The following is a 21,482-nucleotide window of genomic DNA, read 5'->3' as shown; positions in this document are numbered from 1 at the left end:
GTGAGGTATCGATGCCGGTCGGTGAGGCCTGGCAAGAAGTCGGCGTTCCAAAACATCCCAAAGGTGTTCTATGGGATCCAGGTTAGGATTCTGCGCAGGCCAGTCCATTACAGGGATGTTACTGTCGTGTAACCACTCTGCCTCAAGCCGTGAATTTGAACAGGTGCTCCATAGTGTTGAAAGATGCAATCGCCTTCCCTGAATTGATCTTCAACAGTGGGGACCATGAAGGTGCTTAAAACATCAATGTAGGCCTTTTGTGTCATAGTGCCACGCAGAACAACAAGTGGGTGCAAGCCCCCTCCATTAAAAACATGACCACACCGTAACAGCACCGCCTCCGAATTCTACTATCGACACTACACACGCTGACGGATGACATTCACCGGGAATTCGCTATACTCACACCCGGCCATTGATCGCCACATTGTGTACCGTCATTCGTCAATCCACACAACGTTTTTCGTCCAATGCTTACGCTGCGTACACCAAGCGAGGCGTCGTTTGGCATTTACCGGCGTGATGTGTGGCTTATGAGCAGCCGCTCTACCATGAAATCCAAGTTTTCTCACCTCCCACCTAACTGTAGTAGTGGATTCTGATGCAATCTGGAAATCCTGTGTGATGGTCTCGATAGATGTCTGCCTATTAAGCATCGCTTCCCTCTTCAACTGCCGGCGGTCTCTGTCAGTCAACAGACGTGGTCGGCCACTACGCTTTTGTGGTGTACGTGTTCACCTTTCGACTTCACTATCACATCGGAAACAGTGAACCTAGGAATGTTTATGAGTATGGAAATATCGTGTACAGACGTATGACACAAGTGACATCCAATCACCTGACCACGTTCGAAGTCCGTGAGAAATTAGAGCAAATACGGAGACTTACAAGCAGTCGTTCTTCCCACGCACAATTCGTGAATGGAACAGGGAAGGGGGGATCAGATAGTGGTACAATAAGTACCCTCCGCCACACACCGTAAGGTGGCTCGCGGAGTATAGATGTAGATGTAGATGTAGAAATGTAGGGTTTCGCAGGGATCGAATGAAGGGTAGAGCCACGGGTTGTAACACATCTGAAATGTAACGTACACTGTTCAAAGTGCCGTCAATGCGAACAAGAGGTGATCGAGACGTGTAACCAATAGCACTCCATACCATCGCGCCGGGTGATACACCAGTATGGCGATGACGAATACCCGCTTCCAATGTGCGTCCACTGCGATGTCACCAAACACGGATGCGACCATCATGATGCTGTAAACAGAACCTGGATTCATCCGAAAAAATGACGTTTTGCCATTCTTGCATCCAGGTTCGTCGTCGAGTACACCATCGGAGGCGCTCCTGTCTGTGATGCACCGTCAAGGGTAACCGCAGCCATGGTCTCTGAGCTGATAGTCCATGCTGCTGCAAACGTCGTCGAACTGCAGATAGTTGTTGTCTTGCAAACGTCCCGATCTGTAGACTCAGGGATCGAGACGTGGCTGCATGATCCGTTACAGCCATGCGGATAAGGTGCCTGTCATCTCGACTGCTAGTGATACGAGGCCGTTGGGATCCAGCACGGCGTTCCGTATTACCCTCCTGAACCCACCGATAACATATTCTGCTGATAATCATTGGATCTCGACCAACGCGAGCAGCAATGTCGCGATACGATAAGCCGCAATCGCGATAGGCTACAATCCGACCTTTATCAAAGTCGGAAACGTGATGGTACGCATTTCTCCTCCTTACACGAGGCATCACAACAACGTTTCACCAGGCAACGCTGGTCAACTGCTGTTTGTGAATGAGAAATGGATTGGAAACTTTCCTCATGTCAGCACGTTGTAGGTGTCGCCACCGGCGCCAAACTTGCGTGAATGCTCTGAAAAGCTAATCATTTGCATATCACACCATCTTCTTCCTGTCGGTTAAATTTCGCATCTGTGACACGTCATCTTCACGATGTAGCAATTTTAATGGCCAGTAGTGTAATATACAAACTGAAAACATAGGATACAATTTTCAAACAATCAAGCCATTTATTTTCTTCATAATGGTCCATAGATTGTATAATATAGCAGCAATTTTATTTTACGCTAGATTCTTGTTATATATTACAAGTACACAATTTTTATAGTTGATTTATACTTTTCGTATGTATATAGTGCTATAAAGGTAACTATACTTCAGTTTCTCTGAAAAAAAATCAAAACGGCCAGAACGAATAAATGATAATTCTGTCAGCTCATAAAATTTTTGGCACAAGAAATATTTGTGTACAAAACTGTGTGATAACCAACAACTCCTCGCATGGATTTGAAAAAATAATGATTTTTTCAAAACTCAAAAATTGAAAAAGGATAAATTTGTTTAGCATACTAGACTTACCCATTGAATTCAGCACCCCCAGAACGTTGTGAAATAAATTTTCAGCACATTGGGACCGGGATGAAATTTCGCCGTAACGTCCCCTTATTTACTGGCATATTTTGCTTGCTCCTTTGTACTTTTCACTATCGGGTATCGACTGCAGTGCTTCCGGCTGTCATTCAATTCCGCAGCAGCAGGCCGACCGCCGGCGGAGTTTCCGCCAGCAGCAGCGGTGGCTGGGTGCGCACCTGTGTCTGCTTCGGCGGCTGCGTGGGCGCGTTCATTCAGAAACCGCGGCGCCGCCCGCTGTGACGCCGCACTAGCACGGGCGCCGCCTATTTTTACTCGCCCGTCAGCGAAAATGTCACACGTCGATAAAAGAGCGCCATAAAGCGTCGTAGCGCAGCCCTACGCTTTTTTAGTCGGTTTGTCGGGTGCAGCAGATCCACCGTTCAGCGGATGTGCGCGGGCGGACGTGGGCATGCTAATTCCGTTACGAATGACCTGTCTGTTACGTCATAGCCAACGGAATTGGATCAACTCTTCGAATGGGAAACCGGAGTTTGGTATTGCGCAAATTTATGACGGCTGTCACTCCAGACTATCCTCGCCGTTCGTGATGTTCTGTTCATTTTTCCCTGGTCGCTGTTGTCAGTTATTAAATGAACCACAAAGAGTTTCGTTTGCGAATGTCGTGGAGGGTATTTTCGTTTATTTCAGATCATTTCTGCCACGTTTTGTGCGCAGTGATTTAGTTTGTATCGGATGGAGTTTTATCGGCTTGTTGTTACGGGTGTTACGTCGTTTGTGGCTGTAAACACGCCAGGAGCGGCTGAGATGAAAAGACCTTTTCCCTATCAGGGAGCGGGAGAGTCACTCCGATACGTCCCTTACTATTATTACACCAAAGGTTCACCAGGTAGAGCACTAGATAGCATTATTTGCAACACAAGAAATAACGTCTCAGATATGGTATTAACATAATAACTAACTTCTCAAGAAAAAGAAAACACAAAGAATCTTTTATTTAGTGAGTTAACACTCAAATAAACAAAGTTCCAAAAATAAATCACAGACTGAGTCCTTTAGAGACTGTATGAATGAAGTTTTTATAATGGCACTAATGGAACAGTTTCCAAATGTGTGAGGTGTAGCTAAAACAGAATACTGACGAGAAGAACAGGGCAAGCACCATCACCCCATTTCCAAGAACTTCGTACAGTCACAGAAGAGTCAAAATGAGCGAACATGAGCCGGCCGGTGTGGCCGTGCGGTTCTAGGCACTTCAGTCTGGAACCACGTGACCGCTAAGGTGGCAGGTTCGAATGCTGCCTCGGGCGTGGATGTGTGTGATGTCCTTAGGTTAGTTAGGTTTAAGTAATTCTAAGTTATAGGTGGCTGATGACCTCAAATGTTAAGTCCCATGTGTGTGATGTCCTTAGGTTAGTTAGGTTTAAGTAATTCTAAGTTATAGGTGGCTGATGACCTCAAATGTTAAGTCCCATAGTGCTCAGAGCCATTTGAAGTATTTTAAGCGAACATGTGCCTCGGGTTTTCCGCAGCTGCTCGACCGTTTCTGAAAAAACGACGATCAAAGTTTTCGAGGTATTTTCGACGTACTTCATGTGACTTTTACCAAGTGACGTCACCAGACGAAATGATGACTCAGTGGTTAGCATTGCGTCTTCATATTTTGCGCCCCCTGTTCAAAACCCTACAATTGTTTTTATTTATTTTATTTTTATTTTTCACTTTGCCTTGGATGATGTATATATTACATTAAACCTGGGACCTAGAAACGACGGAGAGTCCTCAGTGGTTCACAACTCCACAACAGGCCAAAGCAGTCCACCCACCCTACCGTCACCCTACACCGAACCCAGGGTTATTGCGCGGTTCGGCTCCCAGTGGACCCCCCGGACGTGTGTAACCCAAAAATGTTTGCGTGGTAGAATAATTATAGTGTAAGCGTACATGGGAACGCTGTTTGCGCAGCAATCGCCGACACATTTTAACTGAGGCGGAATAAGGGGAACCAGCCGGCATTCGCCGAGGCAGATGGAAAACCGCCTTAAAAACCACCCACAGGCTGGCCGACACACCGGACCTCGACATTAATCCACTGGGTCGATTTGTGCTCGGGAAGCAGAGCGTTAGACCGCACGACTAGGCATGCGGGCGCCTTGGATGACACTGATCGTAGAAATATTCGAAAGGCAGATATTCCGAACACCACGAGCACCGCGCAAGGCAGGTTTACCATATCGATATTTCTTCGTATGAGTCTTAGTCGGGAGGGAAACGTCGTTAACAGTGCTGAAGGTATCGCGCTTTGGTAACGATTTCGCGGCAGACCATGCATAACGGATCACTTTTCCGAAAACTAGCCTTTGCAGTTGATTTTGAATCACGATAGACTACAGGAATCTCATATAAAACAATTTCAAATAATTTTGTCATTTTTTAATATTCATTCAGCTGACATACAGTTAGTGGGCGAATACAGACAATGTTATATCAGTATACGCAGGTAAATATCCCTGTAGTAATCTTCTACAGACATGGATATATAAATGGAAAACAAGAATAAAAGTAATAATGGAATTCGACACGGGACGCAAAATTAAGAAGCCACGACTCTAGCCATTGCCCATCGTTTCGCCTGAGGTTATTACGCGGTAAAAGGCAAATAAAGTACCTCGAAAATACTTCGAAAACTTTCACTGTGGTTTTCCGAAACGGTCGAGTGTCAACAGATAATCCGAGACACAGGGTTGTTAATTTTGATCTCTCTTCCATTGACCAAAGTGTCTGTGATACGCGGTTGTGGCACCTGCGTGTTCCCCTGTAAGTCCTCTCCATTCGGCATCGTCCCGTTGCCAAAGTCGCAATTCACAGTAATGGCGATGAGCAAAGAAGTTGGTCTTGGTAGCCTGTCATAAAGGCAAGACCTTCCCTATGGGGCTGGCTGCGCCGGATCTGCCGGCTGACATCGGCGAACGCGAGTCTATACAGTCGTCTCGCGGAGTGACACTTTTGTTTGACTGGCTCAGTCGTAGTTTCGGCAGAAGTAGGAAATAGTTCGGGCCGCGCGCGTGCTCCTTGGAGCTGCTGCTAGCCCGATCACTTGTGTCGTTCTCTGTTGATCTGCTAGTAAGCTGGCCGGTTCGAATTTCCGCCTGGCACGGACTGGAGTACAGGTGCCAAGAAGTATGTTGTGCGGGTTGCCGCTAGCGCCTGTTGCGCTTGCCACAGAATGGCGACGTGGCGTTAGGGATCCGAAACGGGAGCATTCGGGTTGCATCCACCAGAACTCAAGGCGTTACTGCTATTTCAGTGTTACACCCGATATCCCCCCTTCCCGCTGCAGTCCTGCGAGAATGACGAGTGTGAGAAGGAGACGCTGCGGTCGCTTCGTACTCGTCGACTCCTTCCCTCTTCCTGCAGCCTGCAGGAGCGTAACTCTAGCCGTGACGCAATACAGAAGTTGAGTGCACCATTTTGGAGTGTTGTGTAGCAGTGGCAAGGGGAAATGATCGGCTCTAACGACGCTGTAGTTTCCGAGACTGAAAGGAATGAAAATTAGATGATTGAGTGTACATAATTTCAAATGTACTCCAGAACAAAAAGAGTGACGTCTGGAAATCGTCGACCCTGTTTTGTATGCTGTAGATGGGAAACATACTAAGTTTGTACAATGCAAACAAAACAGTTGCATTCTTGTTTACTCCGCTTCCACCATGGGGAAATACAGGGTGGTCCATTGATCATGACTGTGCCAAATATCTCACGAAATAAGCGTCAAACGAAAAACTACAAAGAACGAAACTTGTTTAGCTTGAATGGGGAAACCAGATGGCGCTATGGTTGGCCCGCTAGATGGCGCTGTCATAGGTCAAACGGATATCAACTGCGTGTTTTTTTTTTTTTTTTTTTACAGGAACCTCCATTTTTATTACACCACTTGGACCACTTTTTTCGCTTTGTGACAGATGGCCTTGTAATAGTCGCAAACATATGGCTCACAATTTTAGACGAACAGTTGGTAACAGGTCGGTTTTTTAAATTAAAATACAGAACGTAAGTACGTTTGAACATTTTATTTCGGTTGTTCCAATGTGATACGTGTACCTTTGTCAACTAATCATTTCTGGGAACGCATGCTGTTACAGCGTGATTATCTGTAAATACCACATTCATGTAATAAATGCTCAAAAGGATGTCCGTCAACCTCAATGCATTTGGCAATACGTGTAACGACATTCCTCTCAACGGCGAGTAGTTCGCCTTCCGTAATGTTCGCACATGCATTGACAATACGCTGACACATGTTGTCAGGGGTTGTCGGTGGATCACGATAGCAAATATCCTTCACCTTTCCCCACAGAAAAAATCCGGGGACGCCAGATCCGGTGAACGTGCGGGCCATGGTATGGTGCTTCGACGACCAATCCACCTGTCATGAAATATGCTATTCGATACCGCTTCAACCGCACGCGAGCTATGTGCCGGACGTCCATCATGTTGGAAGTACATCGCCATTCTGTCATGCAGTGAAACATCTTGTAGTAACATCGGTAGAACATTACGTAGGAAATCAGCATACATTGCACCATTTAGATCCCCATCGATAAAATGGGGGCCAATTATCCTTCCTCTTATAAGACCGCATCATACATTACCTCGCCAAGGTCGCTGATGTTCCACTTGTCGCAGCCATCGTGGATTTTCCGTTTCCCAATAGTGCATATTATGCCGGTTTACGTTATCGCTGTCATCGTCCGGTAATCTCTTTTGTAAACGACGTTCAAAGCGTCGCCATGGAATTCCTGGTGCATAGAAATATGGTACGGGTCCAATCGATTTGATGTAGCATTCTCAACACCGACGTTTTTGAGATTCCCGATTCTCGCGCAATTTGTCTGCTACTGATGTGCGGATTAGCCGCGACAGCAGCTGAAATACCTACCTGGGCATCATCATTTGTTGCAGGTCGTGGTTGACTTTCACATGTGGCTGAACGCTTCCTATTTCTGTAAATAACGTAACTATTGTGACTATTACAGCGGCATCTATCACAAAGCGAAAAAAGTGGTCCAACTAAAACATTCATATTTCTTTACGTACTACACGAATATGTAATAAAAAATGGGTGTTCCTATTTTTAAAGAAAACGCTGTTGATATCCGTTTGACTTACGGCAGCGCCGGCCGTGATGGCCGAGCGGTTCTAGGCACTACAGTCTGGAACTGCGGAGCCGCTACGGTCGCAGTTTCGAATCCTGCCTCGGGCATGGATGTGCGTGGTGTCCTTAGGTTAGTTAGCTTGAAGTAGTTCTAAGTTCTAGGGGACTGATGACCTCAGCAGTTAAGTCCCACAGTGCTCAGAGCCATTTGAACCTATGGCAGCGCCATCTAGCTGGCCAACCATAGCGCCAACTGGTTTCCCCCCTTCAAGCTAGACGAATTTCGTTCTTTGTAGTTTTTTCGTTTGATGCTTATTTCGCGAGATATTTGGCCCGGTCACTATCAATGGACCACTCTGTATATACTTCGCATATAAAACCAGGTCAGAGGTCAACCACAATGTGCGTTACCTGTGATTCAGTGGCACTCATGTGCTGCAAAGAAATTAGACCATTCAGTATCGTTCCCGGTTCCGGTTTCAAAAAGTTCGACCAAGTACTCGTTGTTCTAGTTTCCTTGCACGGTATGTGGGTCTTTAGTGGATACAGCGAATACAGCGAGAAACAGATCCGTTCATAAACAGAGAATTCATGTTTTAATGTACTCTACATCTACTATCAAATACTAAAAATATTATATACCTTTGTTGCTGTAATTGAAGCATCAGTTGCTAACAGTAGATCTGAATATAGAAATCGTATAGAAACACACAAAATGGGGTCAGCATAAATATTCGAACTTAAGATAACTCACCGGTGGAGCCCCGGAGAGGGGTGCTGGCATCTCATTGGCAGCGTTAGTGGCGTAATAGCTCGTGGCAGCAGCTTCGTGCCGCAGTGGTGGCTTTAGGAAACGCGGTGGCGTAAATGGCTGAGCACGGCCGAACTGATAGCGGCTGATACCGCACTCATCTCCGTGGACTGTGACGTTAATGTGGAGATTCTACTGCCTCATACGGCTACGGTTAGGATCAGAGTAATCTGAATTGCAGACGCTATTAGAAAAGTGCTAGTTCCGCGGTTATGGCTGCTATTACTGATAGAAGAGCCTCTTTCCATTCTGGTATGTGGATGGAGGAAACACGTAAAACATCAAAGGCTACAGTAACTGTATCCAGTACTAGTGAAACGTGCCATATGGAGAACAGAGTGCTGTTTACCACACTGTTTTCTGATGAGGGTTGGGTTGTTTGGGGGAAGAGACCAAACAGCGAGGTCATCGGTCTCATCGGATTAGGGAAGGACGGGGAAGAAAGTCGGCCGTGCCCTTTCAAAGGAACCATCCCGGCATTTGCCTGGAGCGATTTAGGGAAATCACGGAAGACCTAAATCAGGATGGCCGGACGCGGGATTGAACCGTCGTCCTACCGATTGCGAGTCCAGTGTGCTAACCACTGCGCCACCTCGCTCGGTTTTTCTGATGAGGAAAAAATAGCATTTACGTTCTATCGAAGATTGTTCGCCGTTTCGAATCCTCGGCAATTTCTGACGACTTAACCAAGTCAGCATGTTAATAAGAGTAAACATTGTCCGTAGTAGGCTGTAAAGTGATGTTTATTTAATCGTGCGATTAACTAATTTCGACTAACCGTCATTCCCAAACACATTTGTAACATCTGTATTTCACGTCATTTTCAAGTCACTCTTAATTACAAGTAAAAGGTAGCACTGCACCAGTTTTCTCCTTCAATTGCTAAAACACTCTCTTGGTACCCACCTACATAGTGAGAAATGATCATGACGATAAAATAAGAGAAACCAGGGCTCGCACAGGAAAATGTAAGTTCCCGTTTTTCCCGCGCCGCTCGAGAGTGGAACGGTAGAGAGACAGTTTGAAGGTGGTTCATTGAACCCTCTGCCAGGCACTTTATTGTGGATGGCAATCAAGTAGAAGTAGATGTAAATGAGTGAAAGGCGTCACAGAATATGAAAGCATATTGTAAACCCTAAACGAAAACATATTGATCTAGCCCTGACACATATTTATATTTCTCTACTACCATTCACCAACGTTCTGGTGAGCTGCCACCCTGCTGTAGGCCAGTTACTATGCATGCCACACAAGCTCAATAAAACAATGAAAACGAAAACCAATACCTATAGAAAGAAAGTACAAGAAATAATTTCTAGAGTTGGACCTCCAACAATGAGAAATACGAACTATGGGAATGAAGATGCTTAAACAGAAACAGGGTCCATTCTCCTCAGTCAGTCTATGGTGTAAGCGATTTTTAGCGTTCCGTGCCTCAGTGGGTACAAACGGAGCCCTTATAGCATCGCTTTGTTTTCTGTCTGTCTGTCTATCTGTCTGTCCGACTGTTAGAAAACTTTTCCTCAGGAACTGGTACATGTATAATGAGGTCTACGGCCCCTTGGCGGTGTAAATGGTTCAAATGGCTCTGAGCACTATGGGACTTAACTGCTGAGGTCATCAGCCCCCTAGAACTTAGAACTACTTAAACCTAACTAACCTATGGACATCACACACATCCATGCCCGAGGCAGGGTTCGAACCTGCGACCGTAGTGGTCGCGCGGTTCCAGACTGTAGCGCCTAGAACCGCTCGGCCACTCCGGCTGGCTTGGCGGTGTAAAAAAAAGTGAATTTTCTAAGTCAGTGCAATCAAAAGATGTGGCCATTTATGTCACACGTTTTGACACTCGCGAAGTCATCTACCAAAACCTATAAGGTACTTCCCGTTGGCCCAGAATTGTGAAATTTGGTAGGAAGCAAGGTTTCACACTACAAGTAAAGAAAAAAAGATCAGAAAACTGTGGATTTGCAATTATTTCATACGAAAAAATATTTCTTTGTCATTCGCTGTCCGGCTATATTCGTCTGTTAAGGCCCCTTTTGCTCAGGAACTGGTTGACGTATCATTAAGCATTCGATGCGAGATGTTTAAGTGGCTCTGTTCAGAATGAAGTGTATACATGAGGAAAGTCCTGCGGTCTGCAAATCATGTCTGAAATAAAAAAATAAAAAGAAACAGTTTTGTTAATCTATAGAATATTTACCACGAAGTAATAGGACAGTCTTTTGAAATTGACAATACAGTAAAATGGTGGACGTTTGACACAAAGATTTAGTTTTGTCGTGGGTTTTTGATCGCTTTATTTTGCAATAACTAGTGAATAAATTAAAATAAAAAAAATGAAAATATTACTCCTTGAGGACAGACCGAGGAGTAATTCAGACAAATTTCAGAATGAAATCTTTATTGGTGTGCCGGTAATCCGTTCCGTCAAACTGAGGCACAGTGGCTAATGACTGAATTACTTTAAAAAAAAGTTGTCCAAGAATCAATAAATATTTTTCAAAAAGTTTTACATTGATCGCTTCATTAGTTTTTTTTCCAAAAAAAGTAAAAGTCGGTTGTATTAAGGCTGACTGAGGAGAATGGAGCATTAAGGTTTCTGCATTACGGCAGCCGGACGCTCGGTGCAACATGCGGGCGGTGCATTCGCTGTAACTGCACGGGAGCAGCTACTGTAGATGCTGCTGACTCCGGACAGCCTATCACGTTACCGACTACTAGCTGCTGCACACACGTTGCTGCTTCCAGCGTGATGGAGAGACAACCGTGTCCTAACTTGGCGTCAACTTGCCAGCTATTCACAGAGACATGCGTCCTACGTATACATCCACATCTACATATTTAAGTGCCTGGAAGAGGGTTTTTCGAACCATCTTCAGACTATTTATCTGACGTTTCACTCTCTAAAACCTTGTGGGAAAACCGAATCCTTACATCTTTTTGTAAGAGCTCTGATATCTATTATTTTATTACGATGATCATTTCTCCCTATGTATGCTAGCGACAATAAAATACTTTCACATTCAGAGAAGGACGTTGGTGATTGACATTTCGTGAAAAGATCTCGTCGCAACGAAAAACGCCTTTGTTTTAATGATTGCCGTTCCCCTTCTGTTATTATATCCGTGGCACACTCTCATCTTTTTTGTGATAACAGGAAACGAACTGTCTTCTTTGGCCCTTTTCATTGTCCTCCATTGGTTTTCTCTGATGCGGATCCCACACCGCACAGCAATACTCCAGAAGACTGTGAACAAGCGTAGTGTGAGCAGTTTCCTTAACAGATCTGTTGCATCTTCTAAGTGTTCTGAAAATAAAACTGAGTCTTTGGTTTGCCTTCCCGACAACATTATTAATGTGACTGTTCCAGTTTAATTCCTGATGGTAATTACTAAGAATTTAGTCCAATTAACAGCCTTAAAAGTGTCTAATTGATCGTGTAACCAAAGTTAAACTTTTTTTTGTACTCATTTGGATGACGACACACTTTTCTTACTACTCTTTACTGAACAATAATAACTGCGACTTCCCTCACTACACAAATATCATGTCTAAATCATTTTGCAATTGGTTTTGATCATCTGATGACTTTACAAGACGGTAGAGACGGCATCATCTGCAAGCAATCTAAGAATGCTCAGATTGTCTCCTAAATCATTTTTTTGGATCAGGAACAGGATAGGGCCTATAACACTTCGTTGGGAAATGCCAGATATCACTTTTGTTTTACGCGCGATTTACCTTTACTTACTACGTTCAGTGACCTGTCTGACAGGAAACAGTCGCACAGCTGAAGCGATACTCGGTAGGAACCCAATTTGATTAGAAATCTCTTATGAAGAACGGTGTCAAAAATGTTCTGAAATAAGGGCGCATACAGAATCATACAAACCAGGGACGGCCATACAAAAATGGTTCAAATGGCTCTGAGCACTGTGGGACTTAACATCTGAGGTCATCAGTCCCCTACAACTTAGAACTACTTAAACCTAACTAACCTAAGGACATCACACACATCCATGCCCGAGGCAGGATTCGAACCTGCGACCGTAGTGGTCGCGCGGTTCCAGACTGTAGCGGACGGCCATACAGTTAGGTAAGGAACATGCAGTGTGATTTCGTATTTCTCGACATTATGGATGAAAAACAAAACAGTTTTTCAGTATTATTTATCTATTTTTGGGTCGATAAAGATATAGTAAAATTTATATCTGACACAAACTGTTAACATACAGACTCAACTAGGCAGTTTCGGAGGCTTTTGTCAATCAGGTTGCGATGTAGGCGTAATCGTGACTTATTTAGTTCCATACCGTTAAAAAGCCCTTCAAACACGTATACTGATCAAAATATTAGTGTCATGTTTGCAATTTCATTAAGTACAAGCTGGCGTTTCTAGGCGCTTCAGTCTGGAACCGCTACGGTCGCAGGTTCGAATCCTGCCTCGGGCATGGATGTGTGTGATGTCCTTAGGTTAGGTTTAAGTAGTTCTAAGTTCTAGGGGACTGATGACCTCAGAAGTTAAGTCCCATAGTGCTCAGAGCCATTTGAACCATTTTGAACCATACGTGTACAGAGTAAACAACAAAGGCTCGTACTACATCAGAAAATCGCAGGAAAGTAAACATAATGCGAGTTGTGAATTTTAAAATTTTCCCGGCGAATTGACTGTTCAAACAAATTTCGGTCGTCGTTCAATACTTCGCAGACGGCTCACCTGAAGATGACTGGCAGGTGCCTAGTTGAAATATCGTGCGAAGTATTGAACGACGACCGGCTACAAGCCCGAAATTTGATTGAACAGAATAATGCGAGTTGCTCCAGTGACGTATTCAGAAGAATGTGTCTTGTGTATTTTACAAGTAACTGTAATCATTACTGTTTCTTTGGACATGTGCAGTGTACCATTCGATGTTGAATAAAGCTATTTATATTATTATTATTATTTCTGTTTTTCTCAGACCTTAGGTCTGGTTAATAATGGAAAGTGACGCGGACCTTCATCAAGCGTGACATCCTTTTAACTTTATGGTATATGTTACATTGTATTTAGGAACTTTCGGGTTATTGAACACGTATCAATAATTACGGATTTCTGTAGTTGTATATATACGTTTGGATGTAGCTGTATTGCATTGATGTACTGGTGGATATTGTGTGGTATGACTCCTGTAGTTGAGAGTATAATCGGTATAACGTCAACTTTATCCTGATGCCACATGTCCTTGACTTCCTCAGCCAGTTGGATGTATTTTTCAATTTTTTTCTCCTGTTTTCTTCTGTAGATTTGTTGTATTGGGTATGGATATTTCGTTTAGTTGTGTTAATTTCTTCTTTTTATTGGTGAGTATGATGTCAGGTTTGTTATGTGGTGTTGTTTTATCTGTTATAATGGTTCTGTTCCAGTATAATTTGTATTCATCATTCTCCAGTACATTTTGTGGTGCATACTTGTATGTGGGAACGTGTTGTTTTATTAGTTTATGTCTTATGGCAAGTTGTTGATGTATTATTTTTACTACATTGTCATGTCTTCTGGGGTATTCTGTATTTGCTAGTATTGTACATCCACTTGTGATGTGATCTACTGTTTCTGTTTGTTGTTTGCAAAGTCTGCATTTATCTGTTGTGGTATTGGAATCTTTAAAAATATGCTTGCTGTAATATCTGGTGTTTATTGTTTGATCCTGCATTGCAATCATGAATCCTTCCGTCTCACTGTATATATTGTCTTTTCTCAGCCATGTGTTGGATGCGTCTTGATCGATGTGTGGCTGTGTTAGATGATATGGGTGCTTGCCATGTAGTGTTTTCTTTTTCCAATTTACTTTCTTCGTATCTGTTGATGTTATGTGATCTAAAGGGTTGTAGAAGTGGTTATGAAACTGCAGTGGTGTAGCCGATGTATTTATATGAGTGATTGCTTTGTGTATTTTGCTAGTTTCTGCTCGTTCTAGAAAGAATTTTCTTAAATTGTCTACCTGTCCATAATGTAGGTTTTTTATGTCGATGATTCCCCTTCCTCCTTCCTTTCTGCTTAATGTGAATCTTTCAGTTGCTGAATGTATGTGATGTATTCTATATTTGTGGCATTGTGAGCGTGTAAGTGTATTGAGTGCTTCTAGGTCTGTGTTACTCCATTTCACTACTCCAAATGAGTAGGTCAATATTGGTATAGCATAAGTAAAGGAGAAAATATAAAAATGCAGTAAGTGAAACAGGCAAAAAGGAATACAAACGTCTGAAAAATGAGATCGACAGGAAGTGCAAAATGGCTAAGCAGGGATGGCTAGAGGACAAATGTAAGGATGTAGAGGCCTATCTCACTAGGGGTAAGATAGATACCGCCTACAGGAAAATTAAAGAGACCTTTGGAGATAAGAGAACGACTTGTATGAATATCAAGAGCTCAGATGGAAACCCAGTTCTAAGCAAAGAAGGGAAAGCAGAAAGGTGGAAGGAGTATATAGAGGGTCTATACAAGGGCGATGTACTTGAGGACAATATTATGGAAATGGAAGAGGATGTAGATGAAGATGAAATGGGAGATATGATACTGCGTGAAGAGTTTGACAGAGCACTGAAAGACCTGAGTCGAAACAAGGCCCCCGGAGTAGACAATATTCCATTGGAACTACTGACGGCCGTGGGAGAGCCAGTCCTGACAAAACTCTACCATCTGGTGAGCAAGATGTATGAAACAGGCGAAATACCCTCAGACTTCAAGAAGAATATAATAATTCCAATCCCAAAGAAAGCAGGTGTTGACAGATGTGAAAATTACCGAACTATCAGCTTAATAAGTCACAGCTGCAAAATACTAACACGAATTCTTTACAGACGAATGGAAAAACTAGTAGAAGCCAACCTCGGGGAAGATCAGTTTGGATTCCGTAGAAACACTGGAACACGTGAGGCAATACTGACCTTACGACTTATCATAGAAGAAAGATTAAGGAAAGGCAAACCTACGTTTCTAGCATTTGTAGACTTAGAGAAAGCTTTTGACAATGTTGACTGGAATACTCTCTTTCAAATTCTAAAGGTGGCAGGGGTAAAATACAGGGAGCGAAAGGCTATTTACAATTTGTACAGAAACCAGATGGCAGTTATAAGAGTCGAGGGACATGAAAGGGAAGCAGTGTTTGGGAAGGGAGTAAGACAGGGTTGTAGCCTCTCCCCGATGTTGTTCAATCTGTATATTGAGCAAGCAGTAAAGGAAACAAAAGAAAAATTCGGAGTAGGTATTAAAATTCATGGAGAAGAAATAAAAACTTTGAGGTTCGCCGATGACATTGTAATTCTGTCAGAGACAGCAAAGGACTTGGAAGAGCAGTTGAATGGAATGGACAGTGTCTTCAAAGGAGGATATAAGATGAACATCAACAAAAGCAAAACAAGGATAATGGAATGTAGTCTAATCAAGTCGGGTGATGCTGAGGGAATTAGATTAGGAAATGAGGCACTTAAAGTAGTAAAGGAGTTTTGCTATTTGGGGAGCAAAATAACTGATGATGGTCGAAGTAGAGAGGATATAAAATGTAGGCTGGCAATGGCAAGGAAAGCGTTTCTGAAGAAGAGAAATTTGTTAACATGGAGTATAGATTTAAGTGTCAGGAAGTCATTTCTGAAAGTATTCGTATGGAGTGTAGCCATGTATGGAAGTGAAACATGGACGATAAATAGCTTGGACAAGAAGAGAATAGAAGCTTTCGAAATGTGGTGCTACAGAAGAATGCTGAAGATTAGATGGGTAGATCACATAACTAATGAGGAAGTATTGAATAGGATTGGGGAGAAGAGAAGTTTGTGGCACAACTTGACCAGAAGAAGGGATCGGTTGGTAGGACATGTTCTGAGGCATCAAGGGATCACCAATTTAGTATTGGAGGGCAGTGTGGAGGGTAAAAATCGTAGAGGGAGACCAAGAGATGAATACACTAAGCAGATTCAGAAGGTTGCAGTAGGTACTGGGAGATGAAAAAGCTTGCACAGGATAGAGTAGCATGGAGAGCTGCGTCAAACCAGTCTCAGGACTGAAGACCACAACAACAACAAGTATTTATAGGTCTTGTCTTGTTTCTTGCTGTCAATTCTGTTTTCAGTATTTTTGTTAGTCTTTGTCTATATTTTTCTTTTAGTTCTTCTTTAATATTTGTATTATCTATTCCTATTTTCTGCCTGTATCCTAGGTATTTATAGGCATCTGTTTTTTCCATCGCTTCTATGGAGTCACTGTGGTTATTGAATATGTAATCTCCGTGTTTAGTGTGTTTTCCCTTGACTATGCTATTTTTCTTACATTTGTCTGTTCCAAAAGCCATATTTATATCATTGCTGAATACTTCTGTTATCTTTAGTAATTGGTTGAGTTGTTGATTGGTTGCTGCCAGTAGTTTTAGATCATCCATGTATAGCAAATGTGTGATTTTGTGTGGGTATGTTCCAGTAATATTATATCCATAATTTGTATTATTTAGCATGTTGGATAGTGGGTTCAGAGCAAGACAGAACCAGAAAGGACTTAATGAGTCTCCTTGGTATATTCCACGCTTAATCTGTATTGGCTGTGATGTGATATTATCTGAATTTGTTTGGATATTAAGTGTGGTTTTCCAGTTTTTCATTACTATGTTTAGGAACTGTATCAATTTAGGATCTACTTTGTATATTTCCAATGCCTGTAGTAACCATGAGTGGGGTACACTATCAAAAGCTTTTTGGTAATCAATGTATGCGTAGTGTAGCGACCTTTGTTTAGTTTAAGCTTGATATGTCACCTCTGCATCTATTATGAGTTGCTCTTTACATCCTCGTGCTCCTTTGCAGCAGCCCTTTTGTTCTTCATTTATAATTTTGTTCTGTGTTGTATGTGTCATTAATTTCTGTGTAATGACTGAAGTTAATATTTTGTAGATTGTTGGTAGGCATGTTATGGAGCGATATTTTGCTGGGATTGCTGTGTCTGCTTGATCTTTAGGTTTCAGATAAGTTATTCCACGTGTAAGTGTATCAGGGAATGTGTATGGGTCTGCAATGTAACTGTTAAATAATTTAGTTAGATGTGAATGTGTTGAGGTGAACTTCTTTAGCCAGAAATTTGCTATTTTATCATTTCCAGGGGCTTTCCAATTGTGCGTAGAATTAATTGCTCGGGTGACTTCATGTTGCAAAATTATCACTTCAAGCATTTGTGGTATCATCTTGTATGAGTCTGTTTCTGCTTGTATCCACCGTGCATGCCTGTTATGTTGTACCGGCTTTGACCATATGTTGCTCCAGAAGTGTTCCATGTCTGTTATGTTTGGTGGATTGTCTATTTTAATGTGTGTGTTATCTATTGTTTGGTAAAATCTCTTTTGGTTTGAGTTGAATGTGTTGTTTTGTTTCCTTCTATTTTCACTTTTTTTGTATCTTCTAAGTCGTTTGCCCAATGCTTGTAATTTCTGCTTCTTTTCATCTAATTGCTCTACCGCTTCTTGTTGTGAGATTTTACCTAACCCTTTTCGTTTTTTGTCTGATATATCATTTCTTATAAATTGTGTTAGCTGTCCAATGTCCTTTCTCAGTTTTTCTATTCTGATCTGTAGCCTGTGTTGCCATGCTGGTTTTGTGGGTTTCTTCTGTGTGTTGGTTGGTTCTGATCTCTGCCTAGTGTGTATATTTAGTGTAGTGAGTGCTCCTACATATACCAGTAGTTGTAACTCTTCCATAGTTGTATTTTCATTTATTTTGTTGTGTATGATTGTGTTGATAGTTGTTATTGTTGCTTCGACTTGTGGGTTATTTGGTGGTCTATGCAAGATTGGTCTAATGTCTGTATTTGTGTCTTTGTATTCTATATATGTCAGCTGAAATTTCTCTTCTATATCTAATATGTGTGTCACTCCGTGTTCTATTTGTGCTTGTTCTGGTGGCTGTCTTAAGATTTCGTTTTCCTCTGATTGTGTAATTGTCGCGTTTTGTTCTTTGTTTGTTTTCTCTGGGATGTTTGAGTCCATTACTGTATTTTCTTCTTCTTCTGATTGCACATAATTTTGTTCCAGTATTTGTTGTACTTGTAGTTTGATGTTTTCTAATTCTGACTGGGGTATCCTGTTATTTTTTATTATTACACGAATCCGATCAGCTAGTCGTTGTTCTGTTAAAAATTTTAATTCCGGGTATCTGGTAATAAATGTTGTGTATACTTGTGATCTGTATCCAGTTGTGTTGGTTCCTAGGTTTGTTGCTTGGTAATAACAGAACATGAGGTGTCGATTAACTTCATCTGACCATCTCATTCTCTGTCTTTGTTTTCCTTCTAGGGTAGTTGCAGGAAGCATATCCTGCAAAACACCTCTATTTGGATTTAAATCATTTTCCATTTGGCTAGCAGTGTCGTTACCATTGTGGGCGGGCATAGGGTTCAAGCGTCGTCCCCGACCATGACAGCGCTTGTCCGAGGCTTCTTTAGTTCTGTCCTGAACCAAGTAATCACACTAAAAGGGGGGTTAGCCCTATTAGTGGTTTGTTCTTTTCGTCGCCTTTTACGACTGGCAGAACATACCGGAGGCCTATTCTTTTCCCGGGCCTCCACGGGGAACATACCGGAGGCCTATTCTTTTCCCGGGCCTTACTATTAATATTATTATTATTATTACCATCTCTAACTCAGTACCGCAACTCTGTCTTCGTGAACAAGCTTTAAAGGATGAATAGCAGCCAAAAAACCTTTATTACGCAAACAAAATTAGATGAAAAAAATTGCAATGGGCACAGCAACATAAAAACTGGAACCCGCAACAATGGTCCAAGGAGTCATTCATGGATGAATCTCAGTTTGAAGTATTTGGGAGCAATCGTCGAATGTTTGTTCTCCGACTTTGTAGACAACGTATGAAGAGTTAGTGTGCGATGCAAACGGTGTAACATGATTGAGGGTCGAGCATAGTGTGCAGATGTTTTGCGGGTGATAAAGTCGGTGATCTAGTGAGAATTAACGGAATATTAAAGAAGTAAGGGTCGACATATGAAACATCCCCTTAGAAAAATTTATGAATTACTGTGCTGATAAACCTCTTACATTATTTGATTTTCAAACAGCTGAGCAGAACTGAACGTACTCAGAAATTTCGCTCTTTACCTATTCTGATCAGCACTAAACTGACACACAATATTTTTAGCGCAACGCAATCTGACTTTCAATAATCTCTACAAAAGAATGACCCTGACTAACAATAACCTACACCTTTCATGAATCCAGGCTGAGTGCACCCCGAAAAATGGCAACAGCTCATGGCAGCCCATATGGTCACCCATCCAAGTACCAGCCACGCCCGAGAGCGCTTAACTCCGAAGATCTGACGTGAACCGTTGTATGCATTGCGGCAAGGCCGTTGCCGGATGTTAGTTAAATGTTCTCCTGAATTTTCGATGCCCTGCTGCAGCGGACTCTATCTTTCGGAACTCTGTAACGTTAAACAGGTTTTCCTTTGGCCACCAACTATGTTATCGGTGATCTCTGGGCAGGGGGGGGGGAGTTGCTTTTTCCACGATCACATAATACCTTATCTTGACACAACCAATTTTCACGTTCACTTAAAATGTGTAGATCACTTCAAATAATCCTAAATTATGATATAAGTTCAACGTCAGTATCTACATTCCTAAGTACGTAGTAAGTGCTGGTGGTGGGCTAGGAGAAAGTCCCGTATTTATACAACTAACTTTACGCAGTAGACCCCTCAAATTCTATGGTGAATGAGTAATCGGTGTCGCGAAATCAGTATCGAGCAATCAGTATAGGTAATCATTAATTAAAATTATTTTATATGGCAGATCATGAAATTTAACTGACATATAATACGTTAAATAACATCGATACTTGAGATCCACATAAAACTTGTAAATAGTAATAACAGAAAGCTGCTAGCGCGACGAAGTAAGAAAGCATATCATGGTGTAAAAGTCATGATGTGTAAAAGTAACAAAGCAGTCAAACAAGATCATAAGTGGGAGACTGTTAACAAGACAATAATTGTTTAACCTTTCAGACCTGCCGTCTAATATATTGGACACTGACTTTTTACACATTGTGTAACATTAAAAGATTTCTTTCACCTTTGAAACCCAATGACCTGTTTGCTGGACATCAGTTTTAGTTTCGTGCTTCTTGCTAACTACAGTCATTGGAATGGTGTACTACATTAGAAAATAGCGAAGATGGAGGATCCGTTCCAAATTGATCCAAGTAAATCGTATTTATGTTCAAAATGGCTCTGAGTACTATGAGACTTAACATCTGAGGTCATCAGTCGCCTAGAACTACTTAAACCTAACCTAAGGACATCACGCACATCCATGCCCGATGCAGGATTCGAACCTGCGACCGTAGTGGTCGCGCGGTTCCAGACTGAAGCGCCTAGAACCGCTCGGCCACACGGGCCGGCCGTATTTATTTATTAATCACTGCCGTATGCAGACTTTCTGTTACACGGAAAAGTATAATGAGAAAGAGGCTTTTGCGAAGACTGAGTTTATCGTAAGAGACATGAGACTAGTAATATACTTGAGCTGTTGTGACAATAAATGTCGTTGCCCAAAATTCTGGACATCAGGATTCGGTGGCAGTATTTTTTATCTAGTGAAAGCTATGAGATAATGGTTGTTCTCAATCCACTCTGTCAAATATACAGTACGATAGTATAAACAATCTTCCAATGGCAGGTGAACAGAAAGATAGAGATAGACGTAAACACGCCCCTGTCAAGTAAAATGGAGGATAATATGTATAAACAGAAATGTTTACCTTCGCCCAAAAAAGGATGAAAAGTGCTATATGGTTTTTCTTACGAAATGAATGTAAAATAATACCTTTTCTTTATATATTCAGCTCACTCATTGACCTGTATACGATAATACCAGGACATGAAATTATTGATATTTCGTATTGGTTCTTGTATTTTGTAAAAATTCCTCTTTGGTATAGATTTTCCGCAATAAATAATGCTGTAAATGTTTAACAGTTGACTTCTTATTTCGCATCCTGACCTACCTTCTAAACCAAAGCCTAATTTTTTTATTTTTTTAAACCAACTGTAGCAAATTTTAATTTTGCTCAGGTAAACAATAAATAGAT

Source organism: Schistocerca americana, chromosome 6 (assembly GCF_021461395.2).
Source record: "Schistocerca americana isolate TAMUIC-IGC-003095 chromosome 6, iqSchAmer2.1, whole genome shotgun sequence".
Taxonomy (NCBI): domain Eukaryota; kingdom Metazoa; phylum Arthropoda; class Insecta; order Orthoptera; family Acrididae; genus Schistocerca; species Schistocerca americana.
This window is presented reverse-complemented; position numbering follows the sequence as displayed.